The following is a 24,614-nucleotide window of genomic DNA, read 5'->3' as shown; positions in this document are numbered from 1 at the left end:
ATGACAATCGTCCTTGTCACAAAAGTAGGACATTCCCCATTTCACTTCTGAGTGCCCGAAGTAACTCAAGGCATTCCATGAACAGCAGGCCTGATGCTATCAACATGACAAAATTGCACCCCTATCAGTTTTATACCACATGTCACCATCCATCAACCTAAACATACTGTTAATCATAGTGATATTATAAATCATAGTTGGACGCTGAGGCAGACTTAGCCATACTCACCTGGAAAAAATTACAGCCTCCTCATCAGTTGCCCATATAGGATGAATAACAGCTATTATAATGTATATTCCAAGTATAACAATCCTAAACATACTAATTTATATCATAACAACACTATCTTCTTCCTATTTATACCCAGATCATGTACTACAAGGGTATCATTATCACACACATGAGATAAAACACCTCCCATCAGGATCCTTATCCTCAGCATTATAGTGTCATTAGGAGGTCGCCCACCATTATCAGGGTTTTGACCCAAATGAATAATTATCCAAGAGATAACAAAAATGATAACATCATTCTACCAACACTAATAGCCATCACAGCAGTCCTCAGCATATATTTCTACTTGCAGCTAACATACTCCACATCACTAACTATATTCCCTTCATTAAACAACACAAAAGTACAACAATTTGAACATACAAAACAAATAACTTTCCTATCATTACTCATCATAATAGCCACACGGTTACTACCCATAACACCCATCCTATCAGTGCTGGACTAGGAATTTAGGTTAGTTTAGACCAAGAGCTTTCAAAACCCTAAACAAGTACAATTTACTTAATTTCTAAAAATAAGGACTGCAGGACTTTCTCCTATATCAATTGAATGCAAAGCAAACACTGTAATTAAGCCAAATCCTTACGAGATTGATGAGTTTTAACCCCAGGAAATTTTAGTTAACAGGCAAATCCTCTAGTCAACTGGCTTCAATCTACTTCTCCTGCCTTTGAGAAAGAAAAAAGAAGAAAAAAAAAGGCAGGAAAATCACCAGCAGAATTGAAGCTGCTTCTCTCAAGTTACAATTCAATCTGTTGATTCACCACAGGGTTTGCCAGAAAGAGGGCTCAATCTCTGTCTTTAGATTTACAGTCGAATGCTAGCTCAGTCATTTTACCTCTGTTCATACACTGCTGATTATCTTCAATAAATCACAAAGATATCGGCATTTTATCTTTACTATTTGGTGCTTGAGCTGGAGTAGCAGGCAGCGCCTTAAGTATATTAATCCTGGCTGAGCTATGCTAACCTGGAGCGCTACTTGGAGATGCCCAAATCTGTAAGGTAGTCATAACAGTCCCTGCACTTGTAATAATTTTCTTTATAGTTGTACCCATTATGATTTCAGGGTTTGAAAACTGACTTGGGCCACTAATAACTGGGGCACCTGAGGTAGCATTTCCCCCAATATATCATATAAACTTTTGACTACTTCCCCCATCATTCTTACTCCTACTCATATCACCAATAGTAGAAGCTGGTTCTGGTACAAGTGGAACCCTATATTCAGCTCTAGCCTGCAATCTGGCCCATGAAGGAGCCTCTGTCGACCTAACCATTTTCTCCTTACATTTAGCAGGTGTCTCTTCAATTCTTGGTGCTATTACTTTTATTACTATAGTCTTTAATACAAAACTAGCAGTCATATCCCAATACCAAACACCAGTATTTGTTTAATCTTTCCCAACTATAGACATATTACATAATTACCACTCTCAGTCTGAGCAGCCAGAATTGCCATATTGTTAAGAGATAGAAATCTAAACACTACTTTCTTTGACCCTGCAGGAGGAGACTGAATCCTATACCAACAGCTATTTTGACTCTTTGGTCACCCTGAAGTCTGTATTCATGGCCTACCAGGCTTTGTTATAATCTCACATATCATTACATACTATTTAGGACAAAAAGTGCCTTTCAGCTATTTGGGACTAGTATGAGTCATGTCCACTGGCTTTTTAGGATTTCTCTTGTGGGCCCATCATATGTTTACCATAGGGATAGCTGTTGACTCAGGAGCATACTTTGCATCAGCTACCGTAATTACTTCTATCCCTACAGGAGTAAAAGTATCTAGCTGATTAGCAACTCTTTATTTAAGTTTTCTTTCTCGTTTCTTTTTTTTTTGGCTGCGTTGGGTCTTGGTTGCTGCACGTGGGCTTTCTCTGGTTGCGGTGCACGGCCTTTTCATTGCAGTGGCGTCTCTTGTTGCAGAGCACAGCCTCTAGGCGCGTGGGCTTCAGTAGTTGTGGCTTGCGGGCTCTAGAGGGCAGCTCAGTAGTTGTGGTGCACGGGCTTTTTGCTCCGCGGCATGCGGAATCTTCCCAGACGAGGGCTCGAACCCATGTCCCCTGCATTGGCAGGCGAATTCTTAACCACTGTGTCACCAGGGAAGTCCCTGGTTAGCAACTGTTCACGGAGGTAATATTATATGACCTCCCACTATACTATGAGTTTTAGGCTTTAGTTTTTCTTTTTACAGTAGGTGGTTTGACAGGAATCATCTTAGCCAACTCATCCCCAGACATTGTCCTCCAGGATACATACTATGTAGTAGCACACTTCCATGACCTAATGTCCATGGGAGCAGTCTTCACTATTATAGGAGGCTTCCTACACTGATTCCCACTATTCTCAGGTTATACAGTTAACTCAGCATGAGCAAAAATTCACTTCACAAGTATATTTGTAGTAGTAAATATGACTTCCTGCAGCACTTTCTTGGCCTCTCAGGGATGTCACTACATTAGTCTGAGTACCCTGAGGCACACACAACATGAAATATTTTATCTTTAGGCTCATTCATCTCAGTAGCAGCAGTAATGCTAATAATCTTCATACTTTGAAAAGCATTTGCGTCTAAACAAGAAGTCTTAGCAGTGGAAATTGCTACTCCTAACCTAGAATGGTTACACGAATGCCCTCCACCATATCCTATGTTTCAAGATCCTACCTATGTAAATGTAAAATAAGGAAGGACTCAAGTCCTTCTCAACCAGTTTCAAGCCAACACCATAACAATTATGTCTTTCTCAATAAATGAGATAAAAGTAAAAAGTGATGTAGCTTTGTCAAAGTTAAATCATAGGCTAAAATCCTGTATATCACTAAGGCATATCAGTTTCATCTAGGCTCTCAAGATACAACATCACCGATTACGGAAGGACTTTTACATTTTCATCATCACACATTAATAGTGATTTTTAAAATAAGTTCTCTAGTCCTCTATATCATTTCACTAATATTGACATCTAAACTAACTCATATGCATAGAATAGATGCACAGGTAGAGAAAATGTGAACAATTTACTAGCCATTATTGTAATCTTAATTGCCCTATCATCATTGTGAATCCTTTACGTGACACATGAAATCAATAACTCTTCCCAAACCATAAAAACTATGGGTCAGTAATGATACTGAAGCTACAAATACACAGATTATGAAGATTTAAATGTTGACTCCTCTGTAATCCCCACATCAGAGCTAAAACCAGGAGAATAATGACTAATAGAAGTCAACAACCGAGTAGTTAGAGATAGTCATTGAATATCAGTTTCATCTGAAATTGTTGTACACTCCTGAGTTGTTCCTTCTCAGGCCTAAAAAGAGCTATCCCAGGATGCCTAACTTAAAGAATCCTAATACCAACAGGACCAGGCCTATGTTGTGGACAAGAGAGCTCGTTTTCCTGAGTTCAAAGACAGGACAGAGGGATATGGCTGAGATATGGGGTGAATCTGGAGCCCATGGGGATGCACTTTCCAAGCTCCAGGATAGGAATGGGGCCTCTAGGGTCCCAGGCCACCCACCACACCCTCCCGAGCAGGATCTGGACAACATTCCCTGTCAGTGATGAGGCAGCCCTAATACTGGTCATGCCCCGATGTTGTGTCCTATGTGGGCCCCATGCTCTTGGGACCACATCCCACACTCTGCAGGTCCATGCTACAGGGTCCTTCGTGCCTCAGGAGTACAGACCACACAATAAGCAGTTCCCTCCCCAACCAGCAGGAGGAGGGGAGGAGAGCAGGGGCACCAGGGGAATCTCACTCAGACAACAACACCCCAGGGGTGCCAGCGGGGACAGTGATGATGCAGATGAGGCACAGACCAAGAGATGGGACCAGAGGACACAAAAGGCAGCTGGTCAGGTCCTGGCTCATCTGCACCCAGGACACCTTTGTCCCATACACCCCCTTCCTCATACACCCTCTCCTTAAATGCAGATTCTTCAGATGCAAACAGGCAGAGCTTCAGACTGAAAGTCAGCTCTTCCAAAATGACCCATCAGCAAACACTGCAGGATTCCACTCCCTGTGCTTTGTGGCTGCTTCCCACTAACTATCTAGTTTACATTTGGTAGTGTATATATGTCCATGCCACTCTCTCACTTCATCCCAGATTACCCTTCCCCCTCCCTGTGTCCTCAAGTCCATTCTCTATGGCTGAGTCTTTATTCCTGTCCTGCCCCTAGGTTCTTCATAACCATTTTTTCTTTTTTTTTAGATTCCATATATATGTGTTAGCATACGGTATTTGTTTTTCTCTTTCTGACTTACTTCACTCTGTATGACAGTCTCTAGGTCAATCCACCTCACTACAAATAACTCAATTTCATTTCTTTTTATGGCTGAGTAATATTCCACTGTATATATGTGCCACAGCTTTATCCATTCATCTGTCGATCCTGCCAACACTTTTACTTTACTCAACTGAGACCAATGTCAGACTTGTAAGGTAATAAATTTACGATGTTTTGAGTCACTCAATTTGTGGTAATTCGTATGAAAGCAATAAAAAACAAATACAGAGGTCCTACAAGAGCCAGGCTATATATTTATATTTAAGTATTTCTAAAATGAATTTAACCCTGTGATTCACAGCAGCAGCAGCTTCCAAGGGATCCCACCACACACCTGAGGCGAAAGCAGCCTAATAAAGAAGCAGTGACAGCAGCAGGTCACTGCCCCACACTTGGGGTAGAGGGGGATTTGATCTACTGTAGCAGCAGCATAGCCTGAATGGGAATGCATCCTCCTGTGGCACTAGTCCCATCAGCATTAGTCTAATCTGCTAGCATCTGCTGTGCCAACAGGCCCAACGTATACAAACCCTCCAACTCAGTAGCATTAAGTGAGCCAGGCTCAGTGTTTCCTGAAACTCATATCCAATGGCACTGGAAAGCCCAGATATCACCTAGTGTTATGAAAACATAAAAAAAAAACAATAACAGAAGACTGGCAACTTCAGAAAGAAAAGGGGAACAATGGAATGGGTGAAAACAAGTGGGATAAATATAAGAGACTATCATTAGTCTCATGAGTTTCTTAAATTCCCTATGATGGTCAAAGCAAAAATTATGACACCATCTGATGTGGTTCTCAATGTATATAGAGGAAATACTACAGAAAATCATACTTTAAAACTGGGGACTATTAAGAGACCTAAATGGAAGTAAAATTTTGAAACTTCACTTGAAGTAATAAAAGACAGATTCCAGTAGGCTATGATAAGTTACATATGTATAGTGTAAGGCCAAAAGCAACCACTAAGAAAACTATACAAACAGTATACACAAATGATTATAAATAAATTAGATTAAAATGGACTTACCAAAAAATGTTTAAGTAACCCACAAGAAGGCAAAATAAGAGAAACACAGGATTGAGAAACTAAGGTAAAAGACAAAACAAAAAATAAAATGGTAGACCTAATCTTTAACATAGCAATAATTACATTAACTGTAAATGATCTAAATAACCAAGTCAAAGACAGAGATTGAAAGAGTAGATGAAAAAATCACAAGCATGATCCAACTCTATACTGTCTATAAGAAGCTTACTTTAAACATCATGATATAGGTAGTTCAAAGTAAAAGGATGAAAAAGGTATATCATGTGAACATTCATCAGAAAAAGCAGGAATGGCTATATTAATATCAGATAAAGTAGATTTCAGAGCAAAGGAAATTATTAGGGGCAAAGAGGGTCATTACATAAAGATAACAGGAATAATCCACCTAGATGACCTAGTGATACTAAATGTGTGTGCACCAAACAACAGAACTTCAAAACACATGAAGCAAACACTGAAAAAGGTAAAAGGAGAGAATTTCAAATCCACAATTATTATTTGAGACTTCAACACAGCAATTTATAGAACTCCCAGAGAGAAAAATCAGCAAGGGTATGGAAGAACTGAAAACATCATCAATCAACAGGATATAACTGACATTTAAAGAACACACTCAATAAAAGCAGAATACATATTCAAGTGTCCATGGAACATTCACTCATATACCATACACTGGGTGATAAAAAAAAAACATTAGCAGATTTAAAAGAATTAAAATCATAGAGAGTATATTCTCTAGCCATAATGGAACCAGACTAGAAATCAATAACAGAAAGACAACAGGAAAATCTTCAATCACATGAAAACTAAACATCACAATTCCAAATAACTCATGGGTAAAAAGTCAAGGAAAAATTTTTAAATGCATAGAATAAAAGAAAATGGAGATATAACAGATCAACATTTGTGGAATAAAGTGAAAGCAATGCTGAAAGGGAAGTTTATAGCACTAAATTGGGAAAGAAAATATTTCAAAGAAATAGTCTAATTTTCTATATTAAAATAGTAAAAACGGAAGAGGAAAAAACACTAAACAAGCAGAAAGAAGGAAATAATAAAGATGAAACAAAAATCCATGAAACTGAAAACAGGAAAATGGGGGGGGAGGAAATCAATGAAACAAAAGGCTGGTTCTTCAAAATAAACAATCTCATCAAGAAAGATGTAGCAAGACTGATAAAGATAAAAAGAGAGATGGCACAAATCACAGATATCAGAAATGCAACCAGGGATACCATGACATATCCTGCAGGTTAATAAGGGACAAGTTATTATGAACAAGTCTACACTATAAATTCAAAAATGTGGATGAAATGGACCAATGCGTCTACACCCAAAACTACCAAAACTCAGCCAAGATGAAAGAGACAATCTCAATTTTCCTGTAACTATGAGAAACACTGATTTTTCATTTAAAAACTCCCAAAAGAAATATTCAGGCTTAGATGTTTCACTTTTACCCAAGACTTAAAGAATTAACACCAATTTTACATGACTTGATAAGAAACAGAAGTAGAGGGAACAGTTCCTAATTAATTTTATGAAGCCAGTATTACCTTGATACCAAAACCAGACTGGGATAGTATAGAAAGAAGAAAACTACAGGCCAGTATTTTTTATGAAATTGGCTGTAAAAATCCTCAGCCAAATATTAGCAAATTAACTCCAGAAATGTATAAAAAGAATAATATACCATGACCAAGTGGTATTTATTCCAGTTATGCAAAGTTGGTTAAATATTTGAAAATCAAACAATGTAATCTACCATATCCAATAGACTAAGGGGGAAAAGTCATGTGATCCTAATCATTAATGCAGAGAAAGCATTTGACAAAATCCAATCCCATTCATGATTTTAAAAAAAGAAGAAAAGAAACTCCAAGCAAACTAGGAATAGAAAAGGAACATACTGAAACTCATAAAGATGATCTACAAACAACCTATACAGACATTATATTTAACTGTGAAAGACTGAACGCTTTCTCTGTAAGATCAGAAACAAGGCACCGATATCTGCTCTCACCACTTTTATTAAATATATTACTGGAGGTTCTAGTAAGAAAATAAAGCAAAAATAAATAAACAGATAAATTTAAAAGTTAAATTTTTAAAAAGTTTATTTAAAAGATGAAAGAACTATTCCTACTATGTTGAATAGGAAGGAATATATCCTCCTGAATGTTGAATAGTAATATATCCTATTATATTGAATAAGGAAAACTAAAACTGTCTGTATCTGAAGATGAGATGATAATCTAAATGGAGAAAATACCAAGGAATCCACATAAAGCTTGAGAAATAATATTAGTTTGTAAATGTTTTAGAGTACAAGATCCACACAATTTTATCAAATTATATATTAATAACAAATGTGTAGAAGCTTAAATAAAAATATGTGATGCCATTTACAACTGACCTAAATAAATACTTAAATAGAAGCCCAATAAGACATTTATAGGACCTCTATACTGAAAATTACAAAATGCTGATGAAGAAAATTTTAAAAGTCCCAAACAAATAGGGAGACATACCTTGTTCATAGATTAGAAAACACAACATAATAAAGCTGTCAATTCTCCCCAAGTTAAGAGGCTTAACACAATTACTCTTAAAATGCCCTCAAGGTTTTTGTGGATATAGACAAGCTTATTCTAAGATTTATATGGTAGGAAGAGGCTGAAGAACAGCTAAAACAATTTGTAAAGGAAGATTAAAATGGGAGGAATTAATCTACCCAATTTCAAGATTTCGCAGTAATGATGGAGGGTAGATACATAGATCAATGGAATAGAACAGAGAACCCAGCAATAGACTGACACAAATACATTTAACTTGGTTTTGACAGCAGTGCAAAAGCTATCAAGGAAGAATAGACTTTTCAAAAAATGGTACTGAAACAGTTGGACATCCCTCGACAAAAACAAACAAACAAACAATGAACCTTAACCTAAACCTTACACATCTTACACAAAAATTAAATCAAAGTGGATCATAATCTTAAATGTAAAAGCAGGACATTTTTAGAGAAAAAAAATAGGAGAAAATCTTTGGCATCTACAACTAGGTGAATAATTCTTAGACTTGACACCGAAAGTATGATCAATAAAAGCAAAAACTGATCAATTGGATCTCATCAAAATGAGTTAAAAATGCTTCATAGAAGATCCTTTTAAGTGGATGAAAACTCAAATTACACAGTGGGAAAACATATTTGAAAATCCCATAGGAGACAAATGACTTGTATCTATAATATACAAAGAACTCTCCAAACAACTTTAAAAAATCCAACTAGAGAATAGGCAGAAGACAGGAACAGACATTTCATGGAAGAGAATATACACATGGCAAAGAAGCACATGAAAAGATGTTCAACATCGTTAGCCATCAGGGAAATGCAAATTAAGACCATAATGAGATATCAGAGAATAACTAAAATTAAAGTATAGTGACAACATCAAATGCTAGCGAGTACGTAGAAAAATTATATCACATCACTGGTGGGAAAATAAAATGGTTTAGCCACTCTGAGAAACAGCTTGACAGTCTCTTTTAATCCTAAAAGTAGATTCACCCTACAATGCAGTAATTGTACTCTTGAGCATTTATCCAAAAGAAACAAAAACTTAATGAAGTTCCCACAGAAACTTACACATAAATGTTCATAGCAGTTTTATTTCTAATAGCCACAAACTGGCAACTCCCCAAATGTCTTTCAATGGGTGAATGTTGAAACAAATTGTGATAAAATCTTATGATAGAATACTACCGAGCAACAAGGAACAAATTATTAATATATGCAAAAATTGAAATGAACTTCAAGGGAATGATGGCGAGGGAAAAGTTTTTAAAAGCCAATCTCCGAAGATTAAGTAATTCATGATTATGTTTACATATTATTCTTAAAATAACAAAACTGTGGAGATGGAGAACAGATTACAAGTTGCCAAGGGTTAGAGATGGGGGTAGAAGGTACAGCGGGGGAACTTTGTGAGGTTTTTGTGGTCCCAGTACAAATAATACAGCAATCTTGGTTTTAATCCCTAAAGATTTTTAAAAGCAATTCCTAATAAGAGGTGTCCAGATATTTAGCAATGGCAGCAGATTAGAGGTATAGCTCCCCAACATGACAACTTCGAAAGAGATCTATACTATCAATACTAATTTAATGCATATGTTAATTTTTAAAAGGCCAGTCACAATACTTAAATGGTACATATCTTAACGATATTACTCTGGGTATCCAGCTATACCAGATGGACTAGCAGGATTTTCTGTCCATTCAATCTTATTTAAGACAGTAAATCTTATAATAAGACAGTTAAAAAAAGAAAAAGAAAAACAACAAACCTCAACTACAGTTGGATATTCTCACAGCAAGATGAGGTGAAAATACATAGCAGCGGTTCAAAAGCTTAAGCAGTGGCACCTAAATTTGGCTGCACATTAGAATCCTCTGAAGCACTTTTTAAAAACCCTCACACCGACGGTTGGTCATGCTAGACCAATACAATCCTTTTAACTCTCCTCAGACGATGCCAATGTCTAGCCAGAACGGAGAACCAGCGGACTAAGCAGAAGGGGATGTTTCTACAAAGATTTCTTAACAATAAGTCCTCTCACCCAATCAAGATTTACCTCCCCGCAAAGGGGTAAAGAAGGCTAGATGTTGTCCATACTTGCTTAGCTTTAATTAGCACTTGTGACTTGCCCAAAACCTAGATCATGTTTCCCCTAAATTTCATGTTATTCCCTAAGTTTTTCAAACCCAAGGCTAAGGGGTTTGCCAGGATGAGATTTTAAGCGCTCACACAGGGGAAGTCCCTGGCAAACCAGGACAGCGGTCACTCTACACTGCAATGTAAAGCATCCTAAATAACCCTGCCACTGCTCCCAGATACTAGTCTGTGCCAACCAGTGGAGAAAAGGCATTCTCCATTACTACCATGGCAAATGCTACTGTACTTACCTTGGCTAGTCCCTATCTTTTCCAGGCGCCACTCCCCTTCACCTGCTGGTGGACGCTTCGGCCAGCTGACAATGCAGATATTTTCAAACTTTAAGGTGAATAAAAATCATCTGGAGGGCCTGTTGTAACAGAGATCACTGAGCCCCACCAGAGTTGCTGATTCCATAGGGCTGGGACCAGGCCCTAAAACTTGAATATCTAACACATTATCAGGGGATGCTGGGAAAGCTGGTCAGGTAATGGTAAAGCTGGCCAGGAAAAAGAAACCCGACATGTCAGATCATAAAGTACGGAAGGGCAAGCCCGCCGGCAGTCCAGGCCGGGGGAGGGGGGGACCTGGGTCCCCAGCCCTACAGGGCCAACGGCAGACCGGCTCGGGCGCCCCTCGGAAGCGCGGGGTCCCCGCGGCCGAGTCTGTGCCCCCGGCCGGCCCCGGCTCCCCTCTGCCCACCCTGCGCGCGGGGGCTGGAAACGGCCGCGGAGAACCAGGCAGGGCGGGAAGGGGGGCTCCAAAGAGGGTCTGGCGACTCGAGTCGCTCCGTTACTCGGTGGGCTCAGCGCGCGCCGTGGGGGAAGAGAGGTGGAGGTCCGGGAAGAGGGGACGGGCGGCACTCACGTAGACCAGCAGCAGCCATGGGTAGACGGCGGGCTCGGCCACCACGGGCGACTCCAGCCTCAGCTTCTCCCCCACGTTTTCGCGCGCGGCCCCCGCACCAGGCTAGTCTGGCGGTTGGGGGAGGGGCGGGGCGCCGCCGGCGGGGGCGGGACAGGCGGGCGGGCGGGAGGCTGAGGGGAGGGAGCCTGGCCTGGGCCTCAGCCGGCGCCGCCGCCGCCGCCGCCGGCCTGCTCCCGTCCGGCCCCCGGCTCCCTCTTTGTGGTCACAGGCCCGGGGCCTCCAGCGCTGCTGCCAACTGGGGCCGGCGTGAGGCAAGCACAATGAGCCGGGGCCCAGCTGAACCACTCACACGCGGCGAGCGCCTCCCGCCCCGTGGACCCGCCCCCACGCACGCACGCACGAACGCACGCACGTACGCACGCAAGCATGCACGCACGTCTTCAGCTGCCCCCCGGCCACACCCACCGGCCCGAAGTGGAGACCCGGGGAGACCCTTCGGGGCCTGGGGTGGCGGGTTCGACTTCCCCCCTTGACGTACCGTGACACCTCCCCCCCAATATGTTTCTAGGTATTATATGTATATATGAATATATTATTATATACACACTTGCGTATGAATTTATATGTGTATGTACATGCGCATATTTACATATAGGTGTGTGTGTGTACACATTGTATATATGTATGTGTATATATCTTATATATATGATATATGTATGTATATATACGATGAATTTCTATATACAGTACATATATATTTTTATGCTATATGCTTTTATATGTAGGTGTATATGTGTGTCTATATGTATGTACGTGTATGTATTGCATATATTATATGTGTATGTATGTATACTGTCTATATGCACACCTAAATATCTTTGTATGTGTGTATATATGTATGTGTGTATTGTATATACTATATGTGTATATGTGTGTACGCATACTGCATGTGTACACAGCTGTATATTTTTGTATGCTTGTACATATGTACATGTGTGTGTATATACACACACACCCCATATGGATTCTGTTTGTCTGGAGAACCCTCACTGATACGGACACTTATGACAATTGAGTACCTGCTCTTTGCCAGCCAGGGAGCCAAAGGCTTGTCTTTTGGTGTCTCCCTTAAGTATCACGAGTCCCAGGAGGGAAGGTGATGCTGCTCCTACCAGTTGAGGTGCCTCAGGGTCAGTTAGGTGGACAGGGCGGGGGGCTGGAGCCTGGTGGAGCCCAGGTGGAGTTCTAGCAGCAGTACAGCCTAGCAGTCCCACTTCCCCGGGTGCTTCTCACAAAGACGCCGAGGGAGAGTCGGGACCTGAAGGAGGGAATGAGGAAGCTTCCGTGGGTCCGCAAGCCCAGACCAAGGCTGACTCGTCAAGAGTGTTAGAGGTCAGGACTGTGGTTACCCTGGGGGTGGGCTTACACAGAGCCATTCATATCCTGAAAAAGTATCCATTCTGCTCTTGTTTGTATGGTTACCCCCCTCCCCCAAATCTTTTAAAAACAGATTCTCTTGGTTGCTGGGAACACACACGGGGAAGTTGTGTGTGAGGGGGTATGATCCAGGGGACAGGGAGGATAAGCCCCCCACTCGTAGGGCAAGGAGTGGCTCAGCTTTGTGAGCTGAGGATGGCCCACGAGGTTCCAGAGAGAAGGGTCCCTGCTCCGTTCCTGCTCTGTGCACCCCATTCCCAGCCTGAGAAGCCCAGAGCCACCCACCCCCCCGCAACACACACACACCAGGGAGGAGAGCCAGTCACCCTGGCTCCCAGCCTCCGGCTCCAAGGCTCCCGGCACTAGGAGCTATTTTCAGCTTTCATGCCCTAGGACAAGGCCAGAGCTATTGTCTCCGGAAACTCTCTGTCTGTCTCTCCCCCGGCCTCCCTCCCTTCCTCCCTCCCTCCTCCGCTTCTTCCCCTCCAGCTCCATCTGTCCTCCCCTCCACCCTGCATTTCTACCCAGGATGGCTCACAGACAGCTGCTCCCCGTGCCCACCTGCCACCATTCCATGGATGTCAAAGCAAGCCCTGGGGACTTCCCTGGAGGTCCAGTGATTAAGACTCCGAGCTTCCACTGCAGGGGACGCGGGTTCGATCCCTGGTCAGGGACATAAGATCCCACATGCCACACAGCACGGCCAAAACAAAATGAATAAATAAAGTTATAGTGATGAAACAGCCCTAGTGGTGCAAGGATGGGACGTATAGCTCTATGGTATAGAAAAAAGGTCCAGAAACAGATATATGAGAACTTGATATGATAGAAAGTGGGGAAATTAAGGAGTTTTCAATAAATGGCATTAGGACAATTGCATATCCATGTGGGGAAAAGTAAATTAGAAAAAAAAAAGCAAGCCCTGGTCAGGTGTGACCTTGGGCCCAGGGCCATTGGCACAGGTTGTCATGTGGGATGTTCTTCCTTAGACTCCTCCCTCCCTCCTGTGTCACTGTCACTTCCTCCAGAACCTTCCTGGACTCCCCTCCACAAGCCCGGGGTGTGCCCTCACCCGCCCTGGATCACCAGAATTCCAATCCCGGCCCACCCTTCCCCGCCAGGTAGAGAACTGTGCATGGTCAATAAGACCGTAGAGGTCATTGGCCATTGCTATTGCAGCTGGAATTGTTACTGTGTTTAGATAGGGTGACCAACACCCGCCCCCAGTTTGCCCAGGACCGCTCAGGTTTGAGCGCTGGAACTCTGGGGAAACTCTCAGTCCCGGGGAACCCCAGAAGGCTGGTCAGCCTATTTAGGACAGATCTTTCACTTGATCTCCCAACCCCCGAGAGCCAGAAAGGGAATCTCCCCCCTCCTTCCATTGTAACCTTCATTCATTCATCCACTCATCCCTTTATTCAACTCCTTTATTCAGCAAGTATTTATGAAGCATCTACTACACAGCAGACACTCTTCTAGGTGCTGGGGACATAACAGCATCCCTGTCCTCAAAGAGCTCACGTTCTAGCGAGGGCAGCAAACAGTAAACTGAGAAGGTGTGATTTATTACATGGGGATGATGTCTCGGAGACCACTGCAGGGCAGGGGAGGTGGGAGAGGAAAGGGGCAGTTCTAAATGCAGGCGCTGACGGGATTGGGGCAGACCTTGCCCTGGGCCAGGCTGGTTGCTTCAACACAGCTGTCCTCGCCCAGAGCCATCCTGCCCCCGCCTCACCCAGTTCTTCCGTGATGTGTGGGGAAAATCTGTGGTTGTCACAACTGGGAGGGAGGGCCCCTGGAATCAAATGGGTGAGGCCAGGGATGCTGCTAAACCCCACACAGTGCCCAGGAGGGGCCCTCAGCAGAGGATGACCCGCCCCGAATAACCCCAGTGCCACGGGGGAGACCCTGCACTAATATTATTCAGACCCGCTGGTGCCCCGATTCCTGCACAGGCAGGGACTCTAACCGGCTCACCTCTGTATCCCGAGGTGACCTAGAGTGGGGCAGCCACGAGGGCTGAGATGAGTATCAGGGGTGAAATGACAAACCTCTGCACCCACTCTCCCCTCCGCACCCCAGGGGCGATGGTCTCTATCTCCTCCCCGTGCAGGTAGCTTTTCCCTGAGCCATTTCTTCTTGTCAAGGTCCCTGTCGCAGGTTGGGTTCCCCGAAGATGACGTTGAGAGCAAGGATTGGAGTGCAGGTGGTTGATGTGAGGCGTGCAGGAACAGATACAGCTGCCATAGGGTCCCACAATTCCACTCCCGGGCATAGATCCGGAGAAAACTCTAATTCAAAACTATACATACACCCCTGGCATTTCCCTGGTGGTCCAGTGGTTAAGAATCCACGCTTCCAGTGCAGGGGGCGTGGGTTCCATCTCTGGTCAGGGAACTAAGATCTCACATGCCGTGTGACAATAAAAGAAGAAAGAAAAAAGAAAGAAAGAAAGAGAGAAAGAGAGAGAAAGAAATAAAGAAAGAAAAAGAGAGAGAGAGAAAGGAAGAAAGGAAGAAGGAAAGAAGAAAGAAAGATACATGCACCCCAACGTTCATTGCAGCACTATTTACAGTAGCCAAGACATGGAAGCTACCTAAATGTCCACTGATGGATGAATGGATAAAGAAGATGTGGTACATATATACAATGGAATATTATTCAGCCATAAAAAGAATGAAATAATGCTATTTGCAGCAACGTGGATGGACCTAGAGATTATCATACTAAGTGAAGTAAGTCAGAAGAGAAAGACAAATATCATATGATCTCACTTATATGTGAAATCTAAAATACGACACAAATGAACTCGTCTACAAAACAAAAACAGACTCACAGACATAGAGAACAGACTTGTGGTTGCCAAGGGGGAGAAACAGTGAGGGAGGGTTGGATTGGGAGTTTGGGGTTAGCAGATGCAAACTATTAAATATAGGATGGATAAACTACAACGTCCTACTGTCTAGCACAGGGAACTATATTCAGTATCCTGTGATAAGCCATAACGGAAAAGAAAAAAGTTTTATTTATAGGTTCCATCCCTAACTGAGCTGGCCCATCACCTCCCATGGTTCTAAGTGCAGCCCGAGGCTGCAGACTTCCCACCGTGGTCTTCAGCTCCAGAGCAAGCCACCTGCGAACCACCCACATCTTCCCAGCGGCTGGCAACTCTCCTTTGCTACTGATTCCAAGACACATCCAAATAGCAAAAATGTGACCATGAAAAGAAACTCAGGCATGTTCAAATCAGGGAAATAACATTCTTAGCTCTGTTCAGTACTCGCTTAATTTTACAAGAGCTTAGAGTTACAAAAAAGTTGCAAAGATCTGTACAGAGTGCCGTGGACCCTGACCCAGTACCCCTATTTCCAACTCGTTAGTACCTTAGTACGAGATGTTTATCCAACTAAGGAACCAAGATGGATACATTGTTATTAACTAAAGTCCACATTTTATTAGAATTTCCCTAGTGTTCCCCTAACATCCTTTTTCTGTCCCAGTCTCCTCTGGGCTGTGACATTTCTCAGACGTCGCTGGGTTTTGATACCTTGAAAGTTTTGAGGACTGGTCAGGTGTTTTGTCCCTCAATTTGTTTGTCTGTTTGTTTTCTGGTGTTTTCTTATGGTTGGTCTGGAGTTATGGGGTTTGGGGCGGAAGACCCAGACAGAGATAAAAATGCCATTCTCCTCAGGTCACATCAAGGATACACACCATCAACGGGACTTATGACAAACGATTTTACCCTTGATCACCTGGCCAGTATCGTCTTTTTTTTCTTGCTGCGTTGGGTCTTCGTTGCGTGTGGGCTCCAGTAGTTCTGGCTCCCAGGATCTAGAGTGCAGGCTCAGTAGTTGTGGCCCACGGGCTTAGTTGATCTGCGGCACCTGGGATCTTCCCGGACCAGGGCTTGAACCTGTGTCCCCTGCATTGGCAGGCGGATTCTTTTCTTTTCTTTTTTTCTTTTGCAACCAAAACTTTAATCCCAAGGATTCTCACAAAACATATTACAAATGACAGCATGAAAAAAAAAATTGCACAGTAACTCAAAGTTCAGCTCTACAATATACTCTTAATCTGGCAGGACATTGGTATCTTGATAATCTCAAATTTCCAAAAAATATTACAAAGAGCTATGTATTCATGTACAGCAATCACAGAGGGGACGTATGACCTAACTCAAAGGTAAACTAACTTCCTTGAAACTTCTTAGATTTTAAACTCCCTGGACAACCTCTTGTCCGGTGTGAAGACTAGTGGAATTTTTAAACCTCTAATCTAGGGTAAGGGTGCGGCTTTCATTTTTACCTGCTGGCTTGGGTTCACAGCACCTTTTAAAGACTGCTTGCTTAACTACAGCTGCATACCATATCCCAGCTACAGAAAGTCTTTTCAATGTTTGCCAGTGTTGTTTCCATAATAGTAAACATCACACTTTAGGTGGGCAGGAGTTAGAGTTTTATTATCAGTCTAGGCAAGACCAAAAATTCAAAGCAAGTTCAATTTTGCTTAAGGGAACATTGTAAGGTAACAATTCTTCATATTACATGCCTCACAGGACCCATTTCAAACCATAGAGAATGACACCTTTATGTGTCACTGTCCCAAGAGACAAACAAATGTGAACAACTAAAACATTTAAAAAGTGCACCAAGCTTCGGAAGTCTCAAACAAAACTTGAATTTTCTGTACATACTCCTGCCAAATGAAGTTATTGCCTGTACACCACTCCTCTTGCAAAGTGGTCTTCTATTTCCTTTCATCTGACCTAGATCGGCTAGGAGACCTAGAGAAAGATCAGGACGGCTTGTGATTTCTCTCTTGGGACAGGGATCTCTCTCTTCTCCTATATCTAGAAAGGGACCTGCTCTGGCTGACGGAGAAGGCTCTCCATCTTGGAGATGTGTGGGAGGTGGAGGACTCCTCCTCCCATAATCATCTCGAGGGCGACGACCCCAAGAAGGAGGCGGTCACGATTTCGACTTCTCTTTTCCCCATTCGACAGGTCCACTCTTACTCGGCAGCCACATAGTGTTCTCCCATCTAGTTCTCGGACAGCATCGGCTGCATCTCGGGGATCTTCACATTCAACGAGAGCGAAGCCGGGAGGGTTTTTAGCAACCCACACACTTCAGAGTGGTCCATAATAGCCTAAAGCTCGTTCCAATTCAGCCTTGTTACCACTGTTTCCAAGATTCCCTACATAAACTTTACAGTCCAACGGACAGGAATCACGTTGCAAGACTCTCGTGGCTCCTGGGTTTCACGGGCCACAGGGTGGTCCCGGGCCTCTAGAATCTGGTAGCTGAATCTGCTCGCACAAGCTGTCCTGTGGGGATGCGTTTCCCCCTATGTGTCCAGCCCGGGGCCCTGCTGTCTTGGCCCGGCCTCCCGGGTGAGAGGGTGAACCCCAGCTCCCTGGAGCAGACACTCAGAGCCCTGGTGACCGGACTCACGGCTGATGGGGCTGGAGCGGTGGCTGGATGCGTGTGGCCAGCCTGGTGGTGTTTGGCCCCGTCTGCAGTTCCAGCTCCAGCTGAGAAAGAGCCTCCCTGTGTTACTTTCTCCTGGTTGTGTAAGGATCCCCGGTGTCATTTGACAGAAATGTAGACGGTGTGTTCTTTCTCTCTTTTCTCCCTGCTTCCTCTCCTCCCTCTCTGCCTCCCTCTCTCCCTGTACCTCTTTCCCTGTTCCGCTCTCCCTCTACCTCTTTCCCACTCCCCCTCTCTCTCCCTCTCTGTCTCTTCCTCTATCCCTCCCTCTCTCCCTCTCCCTCCCTCTCCCTCTTTCCTCTCCCTCTCTCCCTCTCCCTCTCTCCCTCTTCCCTCTCTCCCTCTTCCCTCTGCCTATTTCCTCTGCCTCTTTCCTCTCCCTCTTCCCTCTCCTCTTTCCCTCTCCTTCTCTCCCTCCCCTCTCCCTCTGGGAGGGAGTGAGGGAGATGGAGAGATGGAGGGAGCGGGAGAGTTAGACGGAGAGGGAGAGGGAGAGGGAGAAGAGGGAGGAAAGGGAGGGAGGAAACGTCTCTCCCTCCCTCCCTCCCTCTCCTCCCTTTCCCTCTCCCTCCGTCTCTCCGTCTCCCTCACTCCCTCTCAGAGAGGGAGAGACGGAGGGAGAGGCAAAGACAAGAGAGAGGGGGAGAGGGAGAGAGGGAGGGGGAGAGAGAGGGGGGAGAGAGGGAGAGCTCTCTTCCTCCCTTCCTCTCCCTCTCTCCTCCTTCTCTCCCTCTCTCCCTCACCCTCTCTCCCTCTACCTCCCTCCATCACTTTCCCTCCTTCTCCCTCTCCCTCTCTCCCTCCCAGAGAGGGAGAGACAGAGGGAGAGGGAGAGGGGGGAGACAGGGACACGGAGAGGGAGGGAGGGAGGGAGGGAGGGAGACAGAGAGGGAAGCAGGCACCCTCTCGCCTTCTCCCTCTCCCTACCTCCTTCTCCGACTCCCCCTCTCCTCTCCCTCTGTCTCTCCCTCTCCCTCCCTCCCTCTAGGAGAGGGAGAGGGAGAGGAAGGGAGGGAGAGGGAGAGAGGGAGGGGGAGGGAGACGGAGAGGGAGAGACGTGTCGCCCTCCTTCCCTCTCCCTCCCTCGCCCTTTCCCTTCCTCTCTCCCTCTCCCTCCCTCTGTCTCACCCTCTCCCTCCCTCTGTCTCTCCCTCTCCCTCACTCCCTCCCAGAGGGGGAGAGATGGAGGGAGAGGGAGAGACGAGGGAGAGGGGGAGAGGGAGAGAGGGAGGGGGGAGAGAGGGAGGGGGGAGAGAGGGAGAGAAGGAGGAGAGAGGGAAAGGGAGGAATAGACCTCTCTCTCTCTCCCTCTCTCCGTCTCTCCCTCTCTCTCCCTCTCTCTCCCTCTCCCTCTCCCTTGTCTCTGCCTCTTCGTCTCTCTGTCTCTGGGAGGGAGTGAGGGAGATGGAGAGACGGAGGGAGAGGGAGGAGAGGGAGCGAGGAAGAGGGAGAGAGGGAGGGAGGGAGGGAGAGAGGCAGGGAGAGAGGGATAGAGGGAGGGAGGGAAAGATGTCTTTGTCTTTCCCTCCCTCCCTCTATCCCTCTCTCCCTCTCCCCCCTCCCTCTCCTGCTCCCTGTCCCTCTCCCTCCCTCTATCCCTCTCTCCCTCTCCCCCCTCCCTCTCCTGCTCCCTGTCCCTCTCCCTCCACCTCCTTCCCTCTCTGGAGAGGGGAGGAGGTGGAGGGAGAGGGAGCACGAGAGGGAGAGAGGGAGAGGGAAAGAGGTATAGGAAGAGCGGAACAGGAAAACAGGGACAGGGAAAGGGGGACAGGGAGAGAGGGAGAGGGAAAGAGGGAGAGGGAGAGGGAGAGCAGAGCAGGGAAACAGGGACAGGGAAAGAGGGAGGCAGAGAGGGAGATGGAAACGGGGAAAGGGAGGGGGGACGGATAGAGGGAGAGGGAGAGAGGGACAGGGAAAGAGAGACAGGGATGGAGGGAGGGAGAGAGGGACAGGACAGGGCAAGAGGGACAGGGAGAGAGGGAGGGAGAGAGGCAGAGGGAGAGATGGAGGGAGAGTGAGAGGCAGGGAGGTAGAGGGAGGGAGGGAGGGAGGGAGACAGAGAGGGAGACAGGGAGAAGGGCTGATGGGGGCTCCCTCCCCCTCCCATCCTCTGCCCACTGCTTTCTCTTTTTTCTGCTTCAACAAACACCAGGCGCCTTTCAGATCAGCCCTGAAGTCAACGTTGATGCTTGGGACGGCCTGACCTCCCCGCTGCCTTCCAGCCCAGGACCACAGCTGGGAGATGAAGTCTGCGGGGCCCTGGGGGGGGGCAGCGGCGGCGGAGGTGGTGGAGGCAGGCACCTCCTCTGACGCCCAATCTCTCCTCGTTTACGAGGCAGCCGCCAGCTCCCCTCCCTGACTCCCCAAGATTTGGGGCCATTTTAATATGTGTCGATAATGCCATGAGCTACTATTTAACTTTTCCACGAGGACCCATCTCCCGAAATGCAGTGGTTTTCAGGCTTGGCTGCACTAGAGAACCCCCAGGGAAAGGAGAGACGTCTGTACCTCCCTCTCTCTCCCTCTCCCTCCGTATCTCCTTCTGGCTCTCTCCCTCTCCTTCTGGGGTGATGCCCGATGAGCTCAGATTCGCAGATGTTCCCCCCATCCCCTCTCTGTGCCTTGCGTGGGGCCTGGGCCTTCTCACTGTGGCCCGGGAACAGCCTCGACATTCAGACATCGGTTCCTGCAAGGACACTTGCGTTTGGTCCATACCGCATGTGGCTGCAGTCTGTGCTTCTCCCGTTTAGCATCTTCAGTAGATGGGGGCTGTGCATGAGCCCTTCATCTTCCCCGCAGACACCACTGGTGCTTGCTCGGCCTCGCGGGTGATGTCCACGGGGGACAGACCTGTGTCCCCACCTTCTTGGGCTGCAGACAGGCCACGTTGGTCCTGTGGTGACTGGGGGCTCCCAGGAGAACCCCACCGCAGACCCAGAGAGGTGGCCCCAGAGAAGGTGGCGTACGCCTGGGGCCAGGCCTCACCAGCCAACCACGGGGCACCTGCAGCAACAGGTCTCTCGCCGTCCAGGGGCTGGGTGTTCGGGCGCCGTGGGGATGAGCTGCTGTCTGCACGGCAGCCAAGTTTGTATTGTTGAGCCCGGGGAGGCCCCTGGGTGGCTCCTGGAGAGCCTGGTCACATTTCTTCCTGCCCTTGGCCTTAGAGCTCATCATGGTTCACGCCGTTTCTGGTTCCAAAAGGACCTGTGTTCATAAAGACCACATGTTAGGACAGCACCAAAGTGTCTAGAAATCCAGGCCAGGAGGAGGAGGGAGGGGGTTTGGCTGTGCCCGCCAGTGGCCTGAGAGCCCTCCCACCCACAGAGACCTGGCCCGGGGCCTGTGGGGAGGGCGTGGCCCACGGTCCCCAGCGCTGGCTGTCTCTGGGTTCCAGGAGAACTGCGCGATCCTCGGGGAGCTGGTAAGGCTGCAGGCTCAGAAGTCCCGCCTGCTGGGATTCAGCACGCGAGCCGACTCTGTGCTGGAGATGAACATGGCCAAGACCAGCCAGGTGGTGGCCACTTTCCTAGGTAACCCCGCCTCCCCGAGTCCCAGTGGGGACGGGGGTCAGGTGGACCTTGACTGGACGTGGTGCTGCCTGAGACCCCACTGTGTCAGCCCTTGGGGGTCGCCTTCCCCAACCCTTCATTCTGCCTCGAGGGGCGTGGGGTGGGGGGCGGCTGGGCGGCTGCCACAGGGACATAGCTGAGCCTCTCCCCTCCGCCCGCAGATGAGCTGGCCCAGAAGCTGAAGCCCCTCGGGGAGCAGGAGCGGCCCTGATCCTGGAGCTAAAGAAGGCTGAGTGCCAGAGGCGGGGCCTGCACTTTGACGGGCCCATCAACGTCTAGGACCTGCGCTACTACATGAACCAGGGGGAGGAGACGCGCTACCACGTGGACCAGTACCTGCTCAATGAGTCCTTCCCCATGCAGGTGGTCACGCGCGGGCGGCTGGGCATCTCCCAGGAGCTGCTGGGGCTGACCTTCGACCTGGAGGAAGGCGCCAACATGCGTCACGAAGATGAAGATGTGAGGCTCTACACGGTCCGGGACGTGGCCTCGGGCAAGGTCATCCATCAGCAAGTTCTACCTGGACCTCTACCCTCGGTGCATGCGTGGGGGAACCTGTCGGCCGTGGGCCGGGGCTCCTCTGTGGTAGCGGGGCCTCACCCGCGTCCCTCCCCAGGGAAGGGAAGTCCGGGCACATGGCCTGCTTTGGCCTGCAGCCGGGCTGCCTGCAGCAGGACGGGAGGCGCCAGATTGCCATCGCGGCCATGGTGGCCAACTTCACCAAGCCTACGCCCAACCCGCCCTCCCTGTTCCAGCATGATGAGCTGGAGACCTACTTCCATGAGTTCTGGCAAGCGATGCACCAGCTCCGCTCCCAGGAGGGTGCGGGCGAGGGGCTGAAGGCAGGGGGCGGGGAGGGCCCGGGCTCTCCCGTGGTCCTCAGGCAGGCCCTCGCCACGGGATTCTTCCGCTGATGTCACCCCGCACGAGGAGACGCTCTCGGTGTCAGTTTCCATCATCAAACCCCACGCACTGGGCGCGTAAACAACGGAAGTGGATGTCCTCGAGACTCTGGAGGCTGGAAGTCCCAGATCAAGGAGTCAGGACTGGTTCCCTGCATGTTAAATACAGGTATTCAAGAGTTGCCTTTAAAAAAGACAAAATAGAAGAAAGGAACGTTGCATGCAAGGCTGGTGAGTGATGAGTGATGAGAACCAGAGGTTAGGCTCTGGGGCCGGGAGCACCACGCCCTGTGAGGCCCTGGGGCTGCTGCCAGTCTCGGTGGAGGCTCAGCAAGTCCCAGTGACTTCCCAATGTGGGGGGGGTCCCCAGCTGAGCGTCTGGGCCCAGGACCCAGTGCTCGTTCAGTCTTCCTGCAGTCAGCCCTTCGTCCTGAGAGCGATGCTCTCACAGACTGCAACCGGAGCGCGTGGGGACACTTTACTGAGCTGTGCAGCCGTCACTACTGCCCTGTTCTAGAACATTTCCCTCACCCCAAAAAGGTCCCTCACGCCCTTAGTTATCATTCCCTCCCCTCCCCTGTCCCTGACAACCAGGAACCCACTCTGACTCTGTGGATCTACCTGTTCTGGACGTTTCCCCTCAGTGGGGTCACACCCTGTGTGTCCTTCTGTGTCTGACTTCTCTCGCTGAGCATCGTGTTCTCAGGGTGCATCCACGTGGCAGCGAGTGGCAGGGCTTCACAGCTTTGCGTGGCTGCGGGCCGGAAAAAAGACAAACGAAAAGAAGGGCACGTTGCCTGCGACTCTGGTGACAGCCGGGGATGAGAACCAGAGGGTAGGCTCTGGGGCCGGGAGCGCCGCGCCCTGTGAAGCCCTGGCGCTGCTGCCAGTCTCGGCGGGGCACGGGCAGCGCCGTCCCCCAGGAGCTGCTGGACAAGCTCATCAAGTCCCGGCTGGCCAACCCCCGTGCGGCCGGGCCGAGGGAAAGGAAAGGGGCTCCCGGACCGCCCGGCTGGAAAGCACGGCCTGGACACAGTGCCAGCGCCCCCGTCTCCTTCCTCCCGCCCTCCAGGCCTCTTCAACCTGCGCCAGATCGTCCTGGCCAAGGTGGACCAGGCCCTGCACATGCAGACGCCCTCGGACCCGGCCTAGGACAATGCCCGCCTCTGCCAGGAGATCCTCAGGGTCCCAGCCACGCCAGGTAGCCAAGCACACGCCGGGCCCACCTTAGCGGTCGGTTGGCGGCTACTGCCCAGGTCAAGAGGATCCTCTGGTGGTGTGTGAAGGGGGACCGACTGACGGGCTCTGGTCGAGGCCCGCTGACCTCTGGCCTCTTCCTGCCTGGGTTCCTGGGCTGGTCCCTCCAGCTGTGGCGCGCGGAGTCCGAGGGTGGGCTGGGCCTATCTGCACGTGCTTTCTGGAGAGCCTGGAAGAGGCAGGAGAGGGCTTCATACCCCGGACGGAACGCGTCGACGAGGTTTGCCCGTGCGTGTCGGTGCGGAGACGCAGTTCACTCCCTCGTGAGCGCTTTAACCCGCGCTCTCCCCGTGCTGGAGGGCGAGCCCTGACTCATCCCTCGGAGCCTCGGGCAGCTGTCCCTGTAAGAGGCTTAGGGGTGAACCCTCGTGAGCTTCAGCAGAAAGTCGGCAAAGATTGAATTGTGTCCCTCCACTGAGTTGCCAGCAAGGTCCCCGTTTTCTAGAAGTGTTGGGCCAATACTCCCTCTAGTGGCAGGGGACTCAGACAGGGCTGCTTTGAGGCCCCAAGCTCTGGGCTCTGGGGAAGGGGCACGGAGCGGCCAGGGGGCCGGGCAGGAGCCTCTCCGCGTGTGTCCCAGGGACCCACCTGCCTGCGACTTTCGGCCACCTGGCAGGAAGCTACGACGCCCAGTCCTATGGCTACCTGTGCAGCGAGGTGTACTCCGCGGACACGGTCCACACACTCGTTTCAAGCAGGAGGGCGTCCTGAGTGGCAAGGTG

The 24,614-nt window shown here is 48.1% G+C and overlaps 1 pseudogene across 1 annotated transcript; it reads left to right on the top strand.

Moving 5' to 3' along the window:
• LOC309622034 (thimet oligopeptidase-like) lies at positions 1-24,614 on the top strand (annotated as a pseudogene). The gene is made up of 7 exons: positions 1-24; positions 21,559-21,694; positions 21,895-22,270; positions 22,350-22,545; positions 23,544-23,601; positions 23,708-23,836; positions 24,473-24,614. The product of its transcript is annotated as a thimet oligopeptidase-like (transcript).

This window comes from Balaenoptera borealis (assembly GCF_965194805.1).
Source record: "Balaenoptera borealis genome assembly, contig: HAP1_SCAFFOLD_1419, whole genome shotgun sequence".
NCBI classification, from domain to species: domain Eukaryota; kingdom Metazoa; phylum Chordata; class Mammalia; order Artiodactyla; family Balaenopteridae; genus Balaenoptera; species Balaenoptera borealis.
This window is presented reverse-complemented; position numbering and strand designations above follow the sequence as displayed.